Source organism: Bubalus bubalis, chromosome 2, assembly GCF_019923935.1.
Source record: "Bubalus bubalis isolate 160015118507 breed Murrah chromosome 2, NDDB_SH_1, whole genome shotgun sequence".
Lineage (NCBI taxonomy): Eukaryota > Metazoa > Chordata > Mammalia > Artiodactyla > Bovidae > Bubalus > Bubalus bubalis.
In genome coordinates this window covers 13,442,920-13,452,963 of record NC_059158.1, presented here as the reverse complement: position 1 = coordinate 13,452,963, position 10,044 = coordinate 13,442,920, and the positions used below count along the sequence as shown (strand labels likewise).

The 10,044-nt window shown below is 40.1% G+C and overlaps 1 long non-coding RNA gene across 1 annotated transcript in view; it reads left to right on the top strand.

The window, feature by feature from the left end:
- Positions 1 to 7,966: 7,966 nt before the first annotated feature.
- Positions 7,967 to 10,044, top strand: part of LOC123328241 — a 28,349-nt gene continuing 26,271 nt past the window's right edge. The window contains exon 1 of the long non-coding RNA XR_006543054.2: positions 7,967 to 8,141. This is a non-coding gene — a long non-coding RNA (uncharacterized LOC123328241). The remainder of the gene's footprint in view (positions 8,142 to 10,044) is intronic.

Below are 10,044 nucleotides of genomic sequence, written 5' to 3'. Positions count from 1 at the left end.
GTGATGGACAGGGAGGCCTGGTGTGCTGCAATTCATGGGGTCGCAGAGAGTCGGACACGACTGAGCAACTGAACTGAACTGAAGAACAGTACAGAAGTGATGCTGGAGTCTTCGCATTGCATCTTAACATGTGGCATGTGATGCTGCTGTGTTTTCTTACTGGTGATGTTAACTTTGACATTTTGACTCAGGTTTTGTCTGCCTGTTTTCTCCATTGTTAAATTTCTGTTTTTCCCCTGTGAGAAAAAGTATGTGTGGAGAAGTCCTTTGAGGTGGTGAAGATCCAATTCCTCATCAAACTTTCACCATTAGTTTTACCTCCATTGACTTTTCTTGATCAGATTAATTATCACTATGCTAGTCGCCAAGTGATCATTTCCTAATGCCATCATTTTTTCCACCCTTATTCACTGGCATTCTACTGCAAAAAGAGCTTTTTCTTCTCCTCATTTATTATTCTCTTATTTATGTATCAGTATGTACTCAAACACATTTATTTCATTCAATTAGTTATAATCCACCATCATTTGCTACATTTTGTTGTTCAACTTGCCCCAGCCTTGGCCAATGGAGCCCCTTTAAGATGGTTCTCATTATCTTTTGAAGTGTTGCTATCATTCTTTAAACACTTCTTTACTTTCTGGTACAACAAAATGCTCCAAGATCACCTTATACTTTCCCTGCCCACACCCTGAAATCAGTCACTTCTCTAGAGAGTTCGGGTTCCTTGTAGTGGAGAAAGGAATTTACAAACTATGCTCTGGGCACAGGGTGTGCTCATTATTATTAGGGCATCACTGTAGTCAGGGCCTCTGTGGACAGGGCCTCAAGGACACATTCACATCTGTATTTATTTCTATCACTAGTCACATGCATTGAAAAGTGAGTTCCGACCGTCAGTTCAGTTCAGTTGCTCAGTCATGTCCGACTCTTTGCAACCACATGGACTGCATGCAGCACGCCAGGCCTCCCTGTCCATCACCAACTCCTGAAGCTTACTCAAACTGATGTCCATTGAGTCTGAGATGCCATCCAACTGTCTCATCATCTGTTGTCCCCTTCTCCTACTGCCTTCAATCTTTCCCAGCATCAGAGTCTTTTCCAATGAGTTGGTTCTTTGCATCAGGTGGCCACAGTATTGGAGTTTCAGCTTCAGCATAAGTCCTAATTAATATTCAGGACTGATCTCCTTTGGAATGGACTGGTTGGATCTCCTTGCAGTCCAAGGGACTCTCAAAAGTCTTCTCCAACACCACAGTTCAAAAGCATCAATTCTTCGGTGCTCCGCTTTCTTTATAGTCCCAACGCTCACATCCATACACGACTACTGGAAAAACCATAGCTTTGACTAGATGGACCTTTGTTGGCAAAGTAATGTCTCTGCTTTTGAATATGCTGTCTAGGTTGGTCATAACTTTTCTTCCAAGGACCAAGTGTCTTTTAATTTTGTGGCTGCATTTACCATCTGCAGTGATTTTGGAGCCCCAAAAATAAAGTCTGTCACTGTTTCCACAGTTTCCCCATCTATTTGCCATTAAATTATGGGACCAGATGCCATGATCTTAGTTTTCTGAATGTTGAGTTTTAAGCCAACTTTTTCACTCTCCTCTTTCACTTTCATCAAGAGGCTGTTTAGTTCTTCTTCACTTTCTGCCATAAGTGTAGTCTCATCTACAGATCTGAAGTTATTGATATTTCTCCCAGCACTCTTGATTCCAGCTTGTGCTTCATCCAGTCCAGCATTTCCCATGATGTGCTTTTCATACAAGTTAAATAAGCAGGGTGACAATATACAGCCTTGACATACTCCTTTTCCTATTTGGAACCAGTCTGTTGTTCCATGTCCAGTTCTAACTGTTGCTTCCTGACCTGCATACAGGTTTCTCAAAAGGCAGGTCAGGTGGTCTGGTATTCCCATCTCTTGAAGAATTTTCCACAGTTTATTGTGATCCACACAGTCAAAGGCTTTGGTGTAGTCATATTTTTCTGGAACTCTCTTGCTTTTTCGATGATCCAGTGGATGTCGACAGTTTGATCTCTGGTTCCTCTGGCTTTTCTAAATCCACCTTGAACATATGGAATTTCATGGTTCATGTACTGTTGAAGCCTGGCTTGGAGAATTCTGAGCATTACTTCACTAGCATGTGAGATGAGTGCAATTGTGCGGTAGTTTGAACATTCTTTGGCATTGCCTTTCTTTGGGATTGGAACAAAACCGACCTTTTCCAGTCTTGTGGCCACTGCTGAGTTTTCCAAATTTGCTGGCATACTGAGTACAGCACTTTCACAGCATCATCTTTTAGGATTTGAAATAGCTCAACTGGAATTCCATCACCTCCACTAGCTTTGTTTTTAGTGATGCTTCCTAAGGCCCACTTGACTTCTCATTCCAGGATGTCTGACTCTAGGTGAGTGATCACACCATCATGACTATCTGGGTCATGAAGATCTGTTTTGTATAGTTCTTCTGTGTATTCTTGCCAACTCTTCTTAATATCTTCTGCTTTTCTTAAGTCCATGCCATTTCTATCCTTTATTGTGCCCATCTTTGCATGAAATGTTTCCTTGGTATCTCTAATTTTCTTGAATAGATCTGTAGTCTTTCTCATTCTATTGTTTTCCTCTATTTCTTTGCATTGATCACTGAAGAAGGCTTTCTTCTCTCTCCTTGCTATTCTTTGGAACTCTGCATTCAGATGGGTATATCTTTTCTTTTCTCCTTTGCCTTTCACTTCTCTTCTTTTTTTCAGCTATCTGTATGGTCTCCTCAGACAACCATTTTGCCTTTTTGCATTTCTTTTTCTTGGGGATGGTCTTGATCACTGCCTCCTGTACAATGTCATGAACCTCCGTCCATATTTCTTCAGGCACTCTATCAGATCTAATTCCTTGAATCTATTTCTCACTTCCACTGTATAATCATAAGGGGTTTGATTTAGGTCATACCTGAATTGCCTAGTGGCTTTCTCCACTTTCTTCAGTTTAAGTCTGAATTTGGGAATAAGGAGTTCATGATCTGAGCTACAGTCAGCTCCCGGTCTTGGTTTTGCTGACTGTATAGAGCTTCTCCATCTTTGGCTGCAAAGAATATAATCAATCTGATTTCAGTGTTGGCCATCTGGTGATGTCCATGTGTAGAGTCTTCTCTTGTGTTGTTGGAAGAGGGTGTTTTCTATGACCAGTGTGTTCTCTTGGCAAAACTCTGTTTGCCTTTGCCCTGCTTCATTCTGCATTCCAAGGCCAAATTTTCCTATTACTCCAAGTATCTCTTGACTTCCTACTTTTGCATTCCAGTACCCTATAATGAAAAGAACATCTTTTTTGGGTGTTAGTTCTAGAAGGTCTTGTAGGTCTTCATAGAACCGTTCAGCTTCTTCAGCATTACTGGTCAGGGCATAGACTTAGATTACTGTGATATTGAATGGTTTGCCTTGGAAACAAACAGAGATCATTCTGTCATTTTTGAGATTGCATCCAAGTACTGCATTTTGGACTCTTTTGTTGACTATAAGGGCTACTCCATTTCTTCTAAGGGATTCTTGCCCACAGTAGTAGATATAAGGGTCATCTGTATTAAATTCATTCTTTCCAGTCCATTTTAGTTCACTGATTTCTAAAATGCTGATGTTCACTCTTGCCATCTCCTGTTTGAACACTTCCAATTTGCCTTGATTCATGGATCTAACATTCCAGGTTCCTATGCAATATTGCTCTTTACAGCATTGGACTTTACTTCCAATACCAGTCACACCAACAACTGGGTGTTGTTTTTGCTTTGGCTCCGTCTCTATATTCTTTCTGGAGTTATTTCTCCACAGATCTCCATTAGCATATTGGGCACCTACCAACCTGGGGAGTTCCTCTTTCAGTGTCCTATTTTTTGCCTTTTCATACTGTTCATGGGGTTCTCAAGGCAAGAATACTGAAGTGGTTTGCCATTCTCTTCTCCAGTGGACCATGTTTTGTCAGAACTCTCCACCATGACCCATCTGTCTTGGGTGGCCCTACATGGCACGGATCATAGTTTCATTGATTTAGACAAGACTGTGGTCCATGTGATCAGGTTGGTTAGTTTTCTGTGATTGTGGTTGTCAGTCTATCTGCCCTCTGATGGAGAAGGATAAGAGGCTTATGGAAGCTTCCTGATGGGAGAGACTGACTGCCATACAGGTGCCTTCTCCACTTGCTCGGGTGGCATTGTCCTGCACTAGGCCTCTACCTCTGTCACATTCTTTGCATGGTGCACTCCTCATCACATTCAAGGTCTGACATCCATGCCAGGGTGCCATTCCCAAATGCCCCCAAATGGGGACGTCTACCTTGCTCAGCCCTACCCAATAGATTTTATGAGGAATTAATCAGGGAAGAAACCAGGAAAGGGGTAGAAAAGAAGCATGATTTGAAATAGTTTTTGATTCTTGCCAAATAATATATGAGTTGAATTCTTTTAAAGGTCTCATTACTTTATAGTCATATTTTGCCACGATATTATTCAATAAATTGACTACTAATAATCAACCACTTGCTGCAATCATGAAATCTACCTCCAAAGGATAAAAATCACTAAAGAGAATCAGAAGAACATTATACAAGCTCTGTCATACCCATTATAATGGCTACCATCAAGAAAAAGAACAAAATAACATGCAATGGTAAGGATGTGAAGAAATTGGAACCCTGTGCACTCCTGGTAGAAATGTAAGATGGCTAACTGCTACAGAAAACAGTAAGGAACTTCCTCGATAAATCAAAAATAGAATTACCATATGATCTAGCAATTCCACTTCTAGATTTATACCCAAAGGAAGTGAAACAGAGACTCAAAGAAATATTTATCAACCCATGTTCATAGCAGCATTATTCAAAGTAGCCCAAAAGTAGACACACCTCAGTGTCCATCAATGGATCAATGGATAAACAAAGTGTGGCATACACATACAATGGAATATTATTCAGCTGCAAAAAGGGAGAAAACTATGACATATGTTAAAACATGGATGGACTGTGAGGATATTATGCTAATTGAAACAAGCCAGTCACCAAAGCACAAATTCTTTATGGTTCTACTTGTATGCAATACCTAGAGTAGTCAAATTCATAGAGACCAAAAGTTGATTAAAGATTCTTGGGCACTGAAGGAAAAGGGAAGGGGAGTTATTGTTTAATGGTCACAGAGTTTCAGTTTTGAAGGTGCAAAGAGTTCTGGAAATGGATGGTGGTGATGGTTCCAAAACAATGAGAACATACTTTTAATGCCACCAAGCTATACACTTAAAAATGTATAGATGAGTTAAGGTGATGAACTTAATGCTATGTTTTTTCTTAGTTCTGGCTGCTATCAGAAAATACCATGAACTAGGTGGCTTATAAACAACATGAACCTGTCTTCATAGTTCTGGAGGCTGGGAAGTCAAAAATCAAGGCAGATGGGGTGTCTGGTTAGGATCCACTTACTGTTTTGCTGATGGCCCTCTTCTCTCCATGTCCTCTCACCATGGAAAGGGTAAGGGAGCTCCCTGGGGTCTCTTTTTCAAAGGCAGTAATCCCACTCATGAGGGCTCCCTCTTCAAGACCTAGTCATCTCTCAAACCCCGTCTCCTGATACCATCACACTGGGGGTTGGGGGTTTGGTTTTAACATATGAATGGAAGAGCACAAATATTCAGCCTATAACACACGCATTTTACCATGATAAAAACATTTTCAAGAATATTGTACAAGCTCTGAATATTATTTCAAAAGAGATGTTTTAGAAATACGCCAAGCAGGCAAACATTGATGGAGCAAGTGTATAATTCCTACGTGATTATGTGGTGCCTACACTGAGAAAACAATACTCATATTTCTAAACTATCTCATTGAAATACCCATATATTTACGGTAACCATTACAGCTCTATTTAAATACAAGAATAAGAATCTTTGAGGGGGTAATATTCTATTTTGGCCTTGGATAAATTAATACAGATTCAATTTATTCATATTTTTAAGAAACATATTTCCAGAATAATTTTGGCTAAACACATGTTTGAAATGTCCATAAAATTCCTTCAACCATGCATATAGTAAAAAATGTGTGAGAAAAACAACAGATAATGCCAATAATAAATTCTTCCAAGTCTATAAAATATATTGATGCTGATTTGAATAGTGCAATCACTCTACATGAATGTTTTAGGCAACTTGGTTTAATTCAGCAAACTTCCATTGAACAGCTGTTTATGCCAGAATACAGTATTAAATAATGAGGCTATAGAGATGAATATAACATGATTCCTACCCTCTAGGATTTTAAATATCCTAGTTGGAAGAAGACGGGGAGTAAGAGGACAACTGGCATTTCCTAGGAACCTGAATACAATATCTAATGTAATCCTCACAACCTCTCTTCAAGGAGGTTACCCCCATTTCTTCAGATGAGGAAACTGAGACTTACAGATTTAAATAAATCACCCAAAGATAACTATTAGTGAAATACAGATATCTAATTTCAGCTTCACTCCATCTTATTCTGAAGTGTATGCTCTGTCTCTAGTCTTACTGTGATGTATTAGATTATACCAAGCTTCAGCACGCAATAGAGATAGTGTGTTCCTCACTCAGTAATGTCCAATTCTTTGTGACCCCATGGACTATAGCTCACCAGGCTCCTCTGTCCATGGAATTCTCCAGGCAAGAATACTGGAGTGGGTTGCCATTCCCTTCTCCAGGGAATGAGCTAGGCATAGGAGTAAATAATTATAACCCATCTCAGATGTATGTCTATACATATAGTACGTTTAGTACAGATGACACTAAAGAGCATGCAATGCAGAGAAGTGACACACAAGGTTGTGATCAACTTTGTTCCTTAGGGCAGGCTCAGAGACACTTACTTTAATAAAGTGATTAATTCTGCAATGCGATTTGAAATTAGATAGGAATTTTATAAGTGACAAGGGAGGAAAGAATATCCAATAACAATGGGAAACATTTGAAATATTTTCTTTGTCCTTTCAGTATCAAAGTCTTGCCTCTGGTAGAAATTATCCTCCTTTTCTTTCTCCTTGTCTGTATCCTTCCTCTCTTTGAAAAACTGGATTAAAACTCTGCAGTGCACAATTCTTCCTCTAATTAAGACATCTTTTCTCATTCGTTCATCCTGCTCTGCAACTCGCCCATAAGAAGGTATCTATCCCATTGCATTGGCCTTTGCTTATAAATGTTCCCAAATCTTTGCCAGGTGAGGCTGCCAGTTTGACTGTCCCTGTTATATAAATAGAAGCTTACACATATGTGCCTTTGAGTATGTTCTTTATTTTTGTAGTATGTTTATACTTGGCATATCTTGATGTGTATCATATATGCTGGGGTATAACATCTTATATCTCTTTTATATCTGCACATCATGTCTGAAATCATTTTCAGTGCATGAGGGATGCTCAGGAGATATTATTAATTGATTTTAAGTTTTCTCAAAGAACATTCATTTTCATTATCATTATCATTATGCCCACATTGGAAAAGTGTCAGATGTCAATGTCTACTTGATAGAAAGAAACTGACTCATGAATGTTAATATCTTGGTGAAATATTTTTTCATAGCTAACCATTTTCTAGGAAAATGATCTTTTCATGTAATGACTGCATTCAGACTCATTCTTCCTCTAGGGGAAAAAAAGGACATTCCTACAACACACATCTCCCAGACCGTGGGTAGTGATGGGGCTAATACAGATGCCCAGAGCTACATCCCCTACCCAGACCTGACATTCTTTTTATCCATCATACTTCAAGGATCAGATCACTAATTCATGTACAGGATAAGACAACTGCCAAATTATTAGACTACAGAGAGAAGCGCCTCAGACACCTGTCACGTTGATGAAAGCAGCACCGTCCTCTGACCTTTGCTGGTTCAAGGTCGATAACGAGCCAAGTCAGGCAGCGTGTGCCGACTCCATTAATGTGCGCAGTGTGCACACTCAGGAGCGCCGCGTCTCCTGTCAATTAGTGTGGGGAAACTAGGGACTGCTGATTACCGGAGATGTGGCACAGCGAGCCGCGGTTACCTCTACTTCTGTACCCTGCTGCATTTTAATTAGCCCTAGTCCCTCGACAACTTCTTCAGGGCTTCGTTATTGCCATCTTCAAGGAACTCAAGTAAGGCTTTTTATATTTCATGTCGCTAATTGGAAAAAATGTTGAACATCCTAGTAGTGGGGCTTGATGAGGCGCTTCTTAGAACAATACAGTCTTGACTTGCTCGGAGGGTGTGTTGCGGGACCAGGGAGGGAACCACAGGGAGAGATGGACAGCTTCCAGTAGGGAAGCCGCGGGGATGCAGCTGGGAAAGAGACAAAGTAGACGTGATGTGACTCCACGGACAGGCGTGTCCACGGAGGGTCTGTCTGTACTCTTACAAAGAAAAAGGCTGTAAGCAAGCAGGCTTTGAATCCCCAATTCAAGAAATTTTAAGAGGAATTAAAACATCTGGAAAGGGAGAAGTCTTCAGATTTCTCATACTGCTCTCTTATAATAAGAAACGACCTAAATCTTGACAAAATAATTCTATCCAGATACATTTAGCAGGGAAGTTTAAAATGTAAAAGTCAACAGAATTTGTTCTTATAAACCAACACCATGGTTCTTCGGGAACAGTGGTTCTTAAACTCAAGTGAGCATCAAACCACCCAGACGGCTTTGAAAAACAGACTCCTGGGTTCACACCCCACCTTCTTCAAGTCTCTGACTCAGTAGGTCTAGGGTCCACTCGGGGATCTGCATTGCTAACAAATTCCCAGGTGCTACAGATGCTGCTCATGGGAAGCAGAGGACCACACTTCAAGGATCTCTCTCCTAGAGACAGCTAACCAAAGTGCAGTTTGCGTGCCTGAAAGACACGGGTCCTTGCCTTTTAAAACAAAGAAAATCTTACATGTGATCACCTAAGTCACTGAAACATCAGCATGAACTTTATTTTTTTAATTTATTTATTATAATTGGAGACATTACTTTACAATATTGTAATGGTTTTTGCCATACATGTGTCTCCCCGTCCCGAACCTCTCTCCCACCTCCCTCCCCATTCCATCCCTCTGGGTTGTCCCAGTGCACTGGCTTTGAGTGCCCTGTTTCATACATTGAACTTGGACTGGTCATCTATTTCACATATGGTAATATACATGTTTCAGTGCTATTCTCTCAAATCATCCCACCCTCGCTTTCTCCCACAGAATCCAAACTTTATATGCACTAACATCATTATTTTATTTAATCATATCAACAAATATTTGGAGGGTGGGCTATGTTGTGTGAAGTTCTTTAGTGCAAGAATGTTCCTAAGGAGTTCCTTGCAAAGTAAAAAGGGCCTCTCTTTGGTAATAATGCCTCCTTCATGACACCTTCTTACTCTGTCTTTATTCATATAGGATATATCATAACTAACCACAGACCAAGCTATAGGAACAATGACCTGGGAAGTATTTGAACTAGTTGAATACATGTGTGCCATTATTGTCGAAGATTAGTTGGGTATTCTATTTCGGGACTTAATCTAAAAAGTATTCCAAACACATAATCATTATGACTATGGAGCAACATGTTTTAATATATGTAGACTTCAGTTCCATATCTATAAGATATGGAAACTCACTTAGCAATCTTGGCTCTTTCTAGCATTCAGAGTTCATGAGAGGGCTCCCCCTTCTCTACTTGAGTCAACATGTTTAGTGCCTGGTGGGGTACTCAGATTAAAGATGAACTTTTAAAATTCTGGGCTCAGTCTCTTTAGCAAGTGTTTTCTTTAATTTGGATTAGCGCCAAATTGAAAATACCTCTTCAGTTGCATCTCCTCAGTGTTCCTGGAGGCAGAACCTCAAAACCGCACTTCACATTCCAAAACATCTACCAACCCAGACGCCCCTGGAATAAGTAATGCATAAAAAGGTAACATCTATACCACAGGAAGATTTCATCTTTTGAGAAATTATTCCTAGGGCAGAAATTGTCTGTCCGTTGACATCCTTGAGAAGAGTACTGGGAGAGCATTACTTTCGAATTCGAC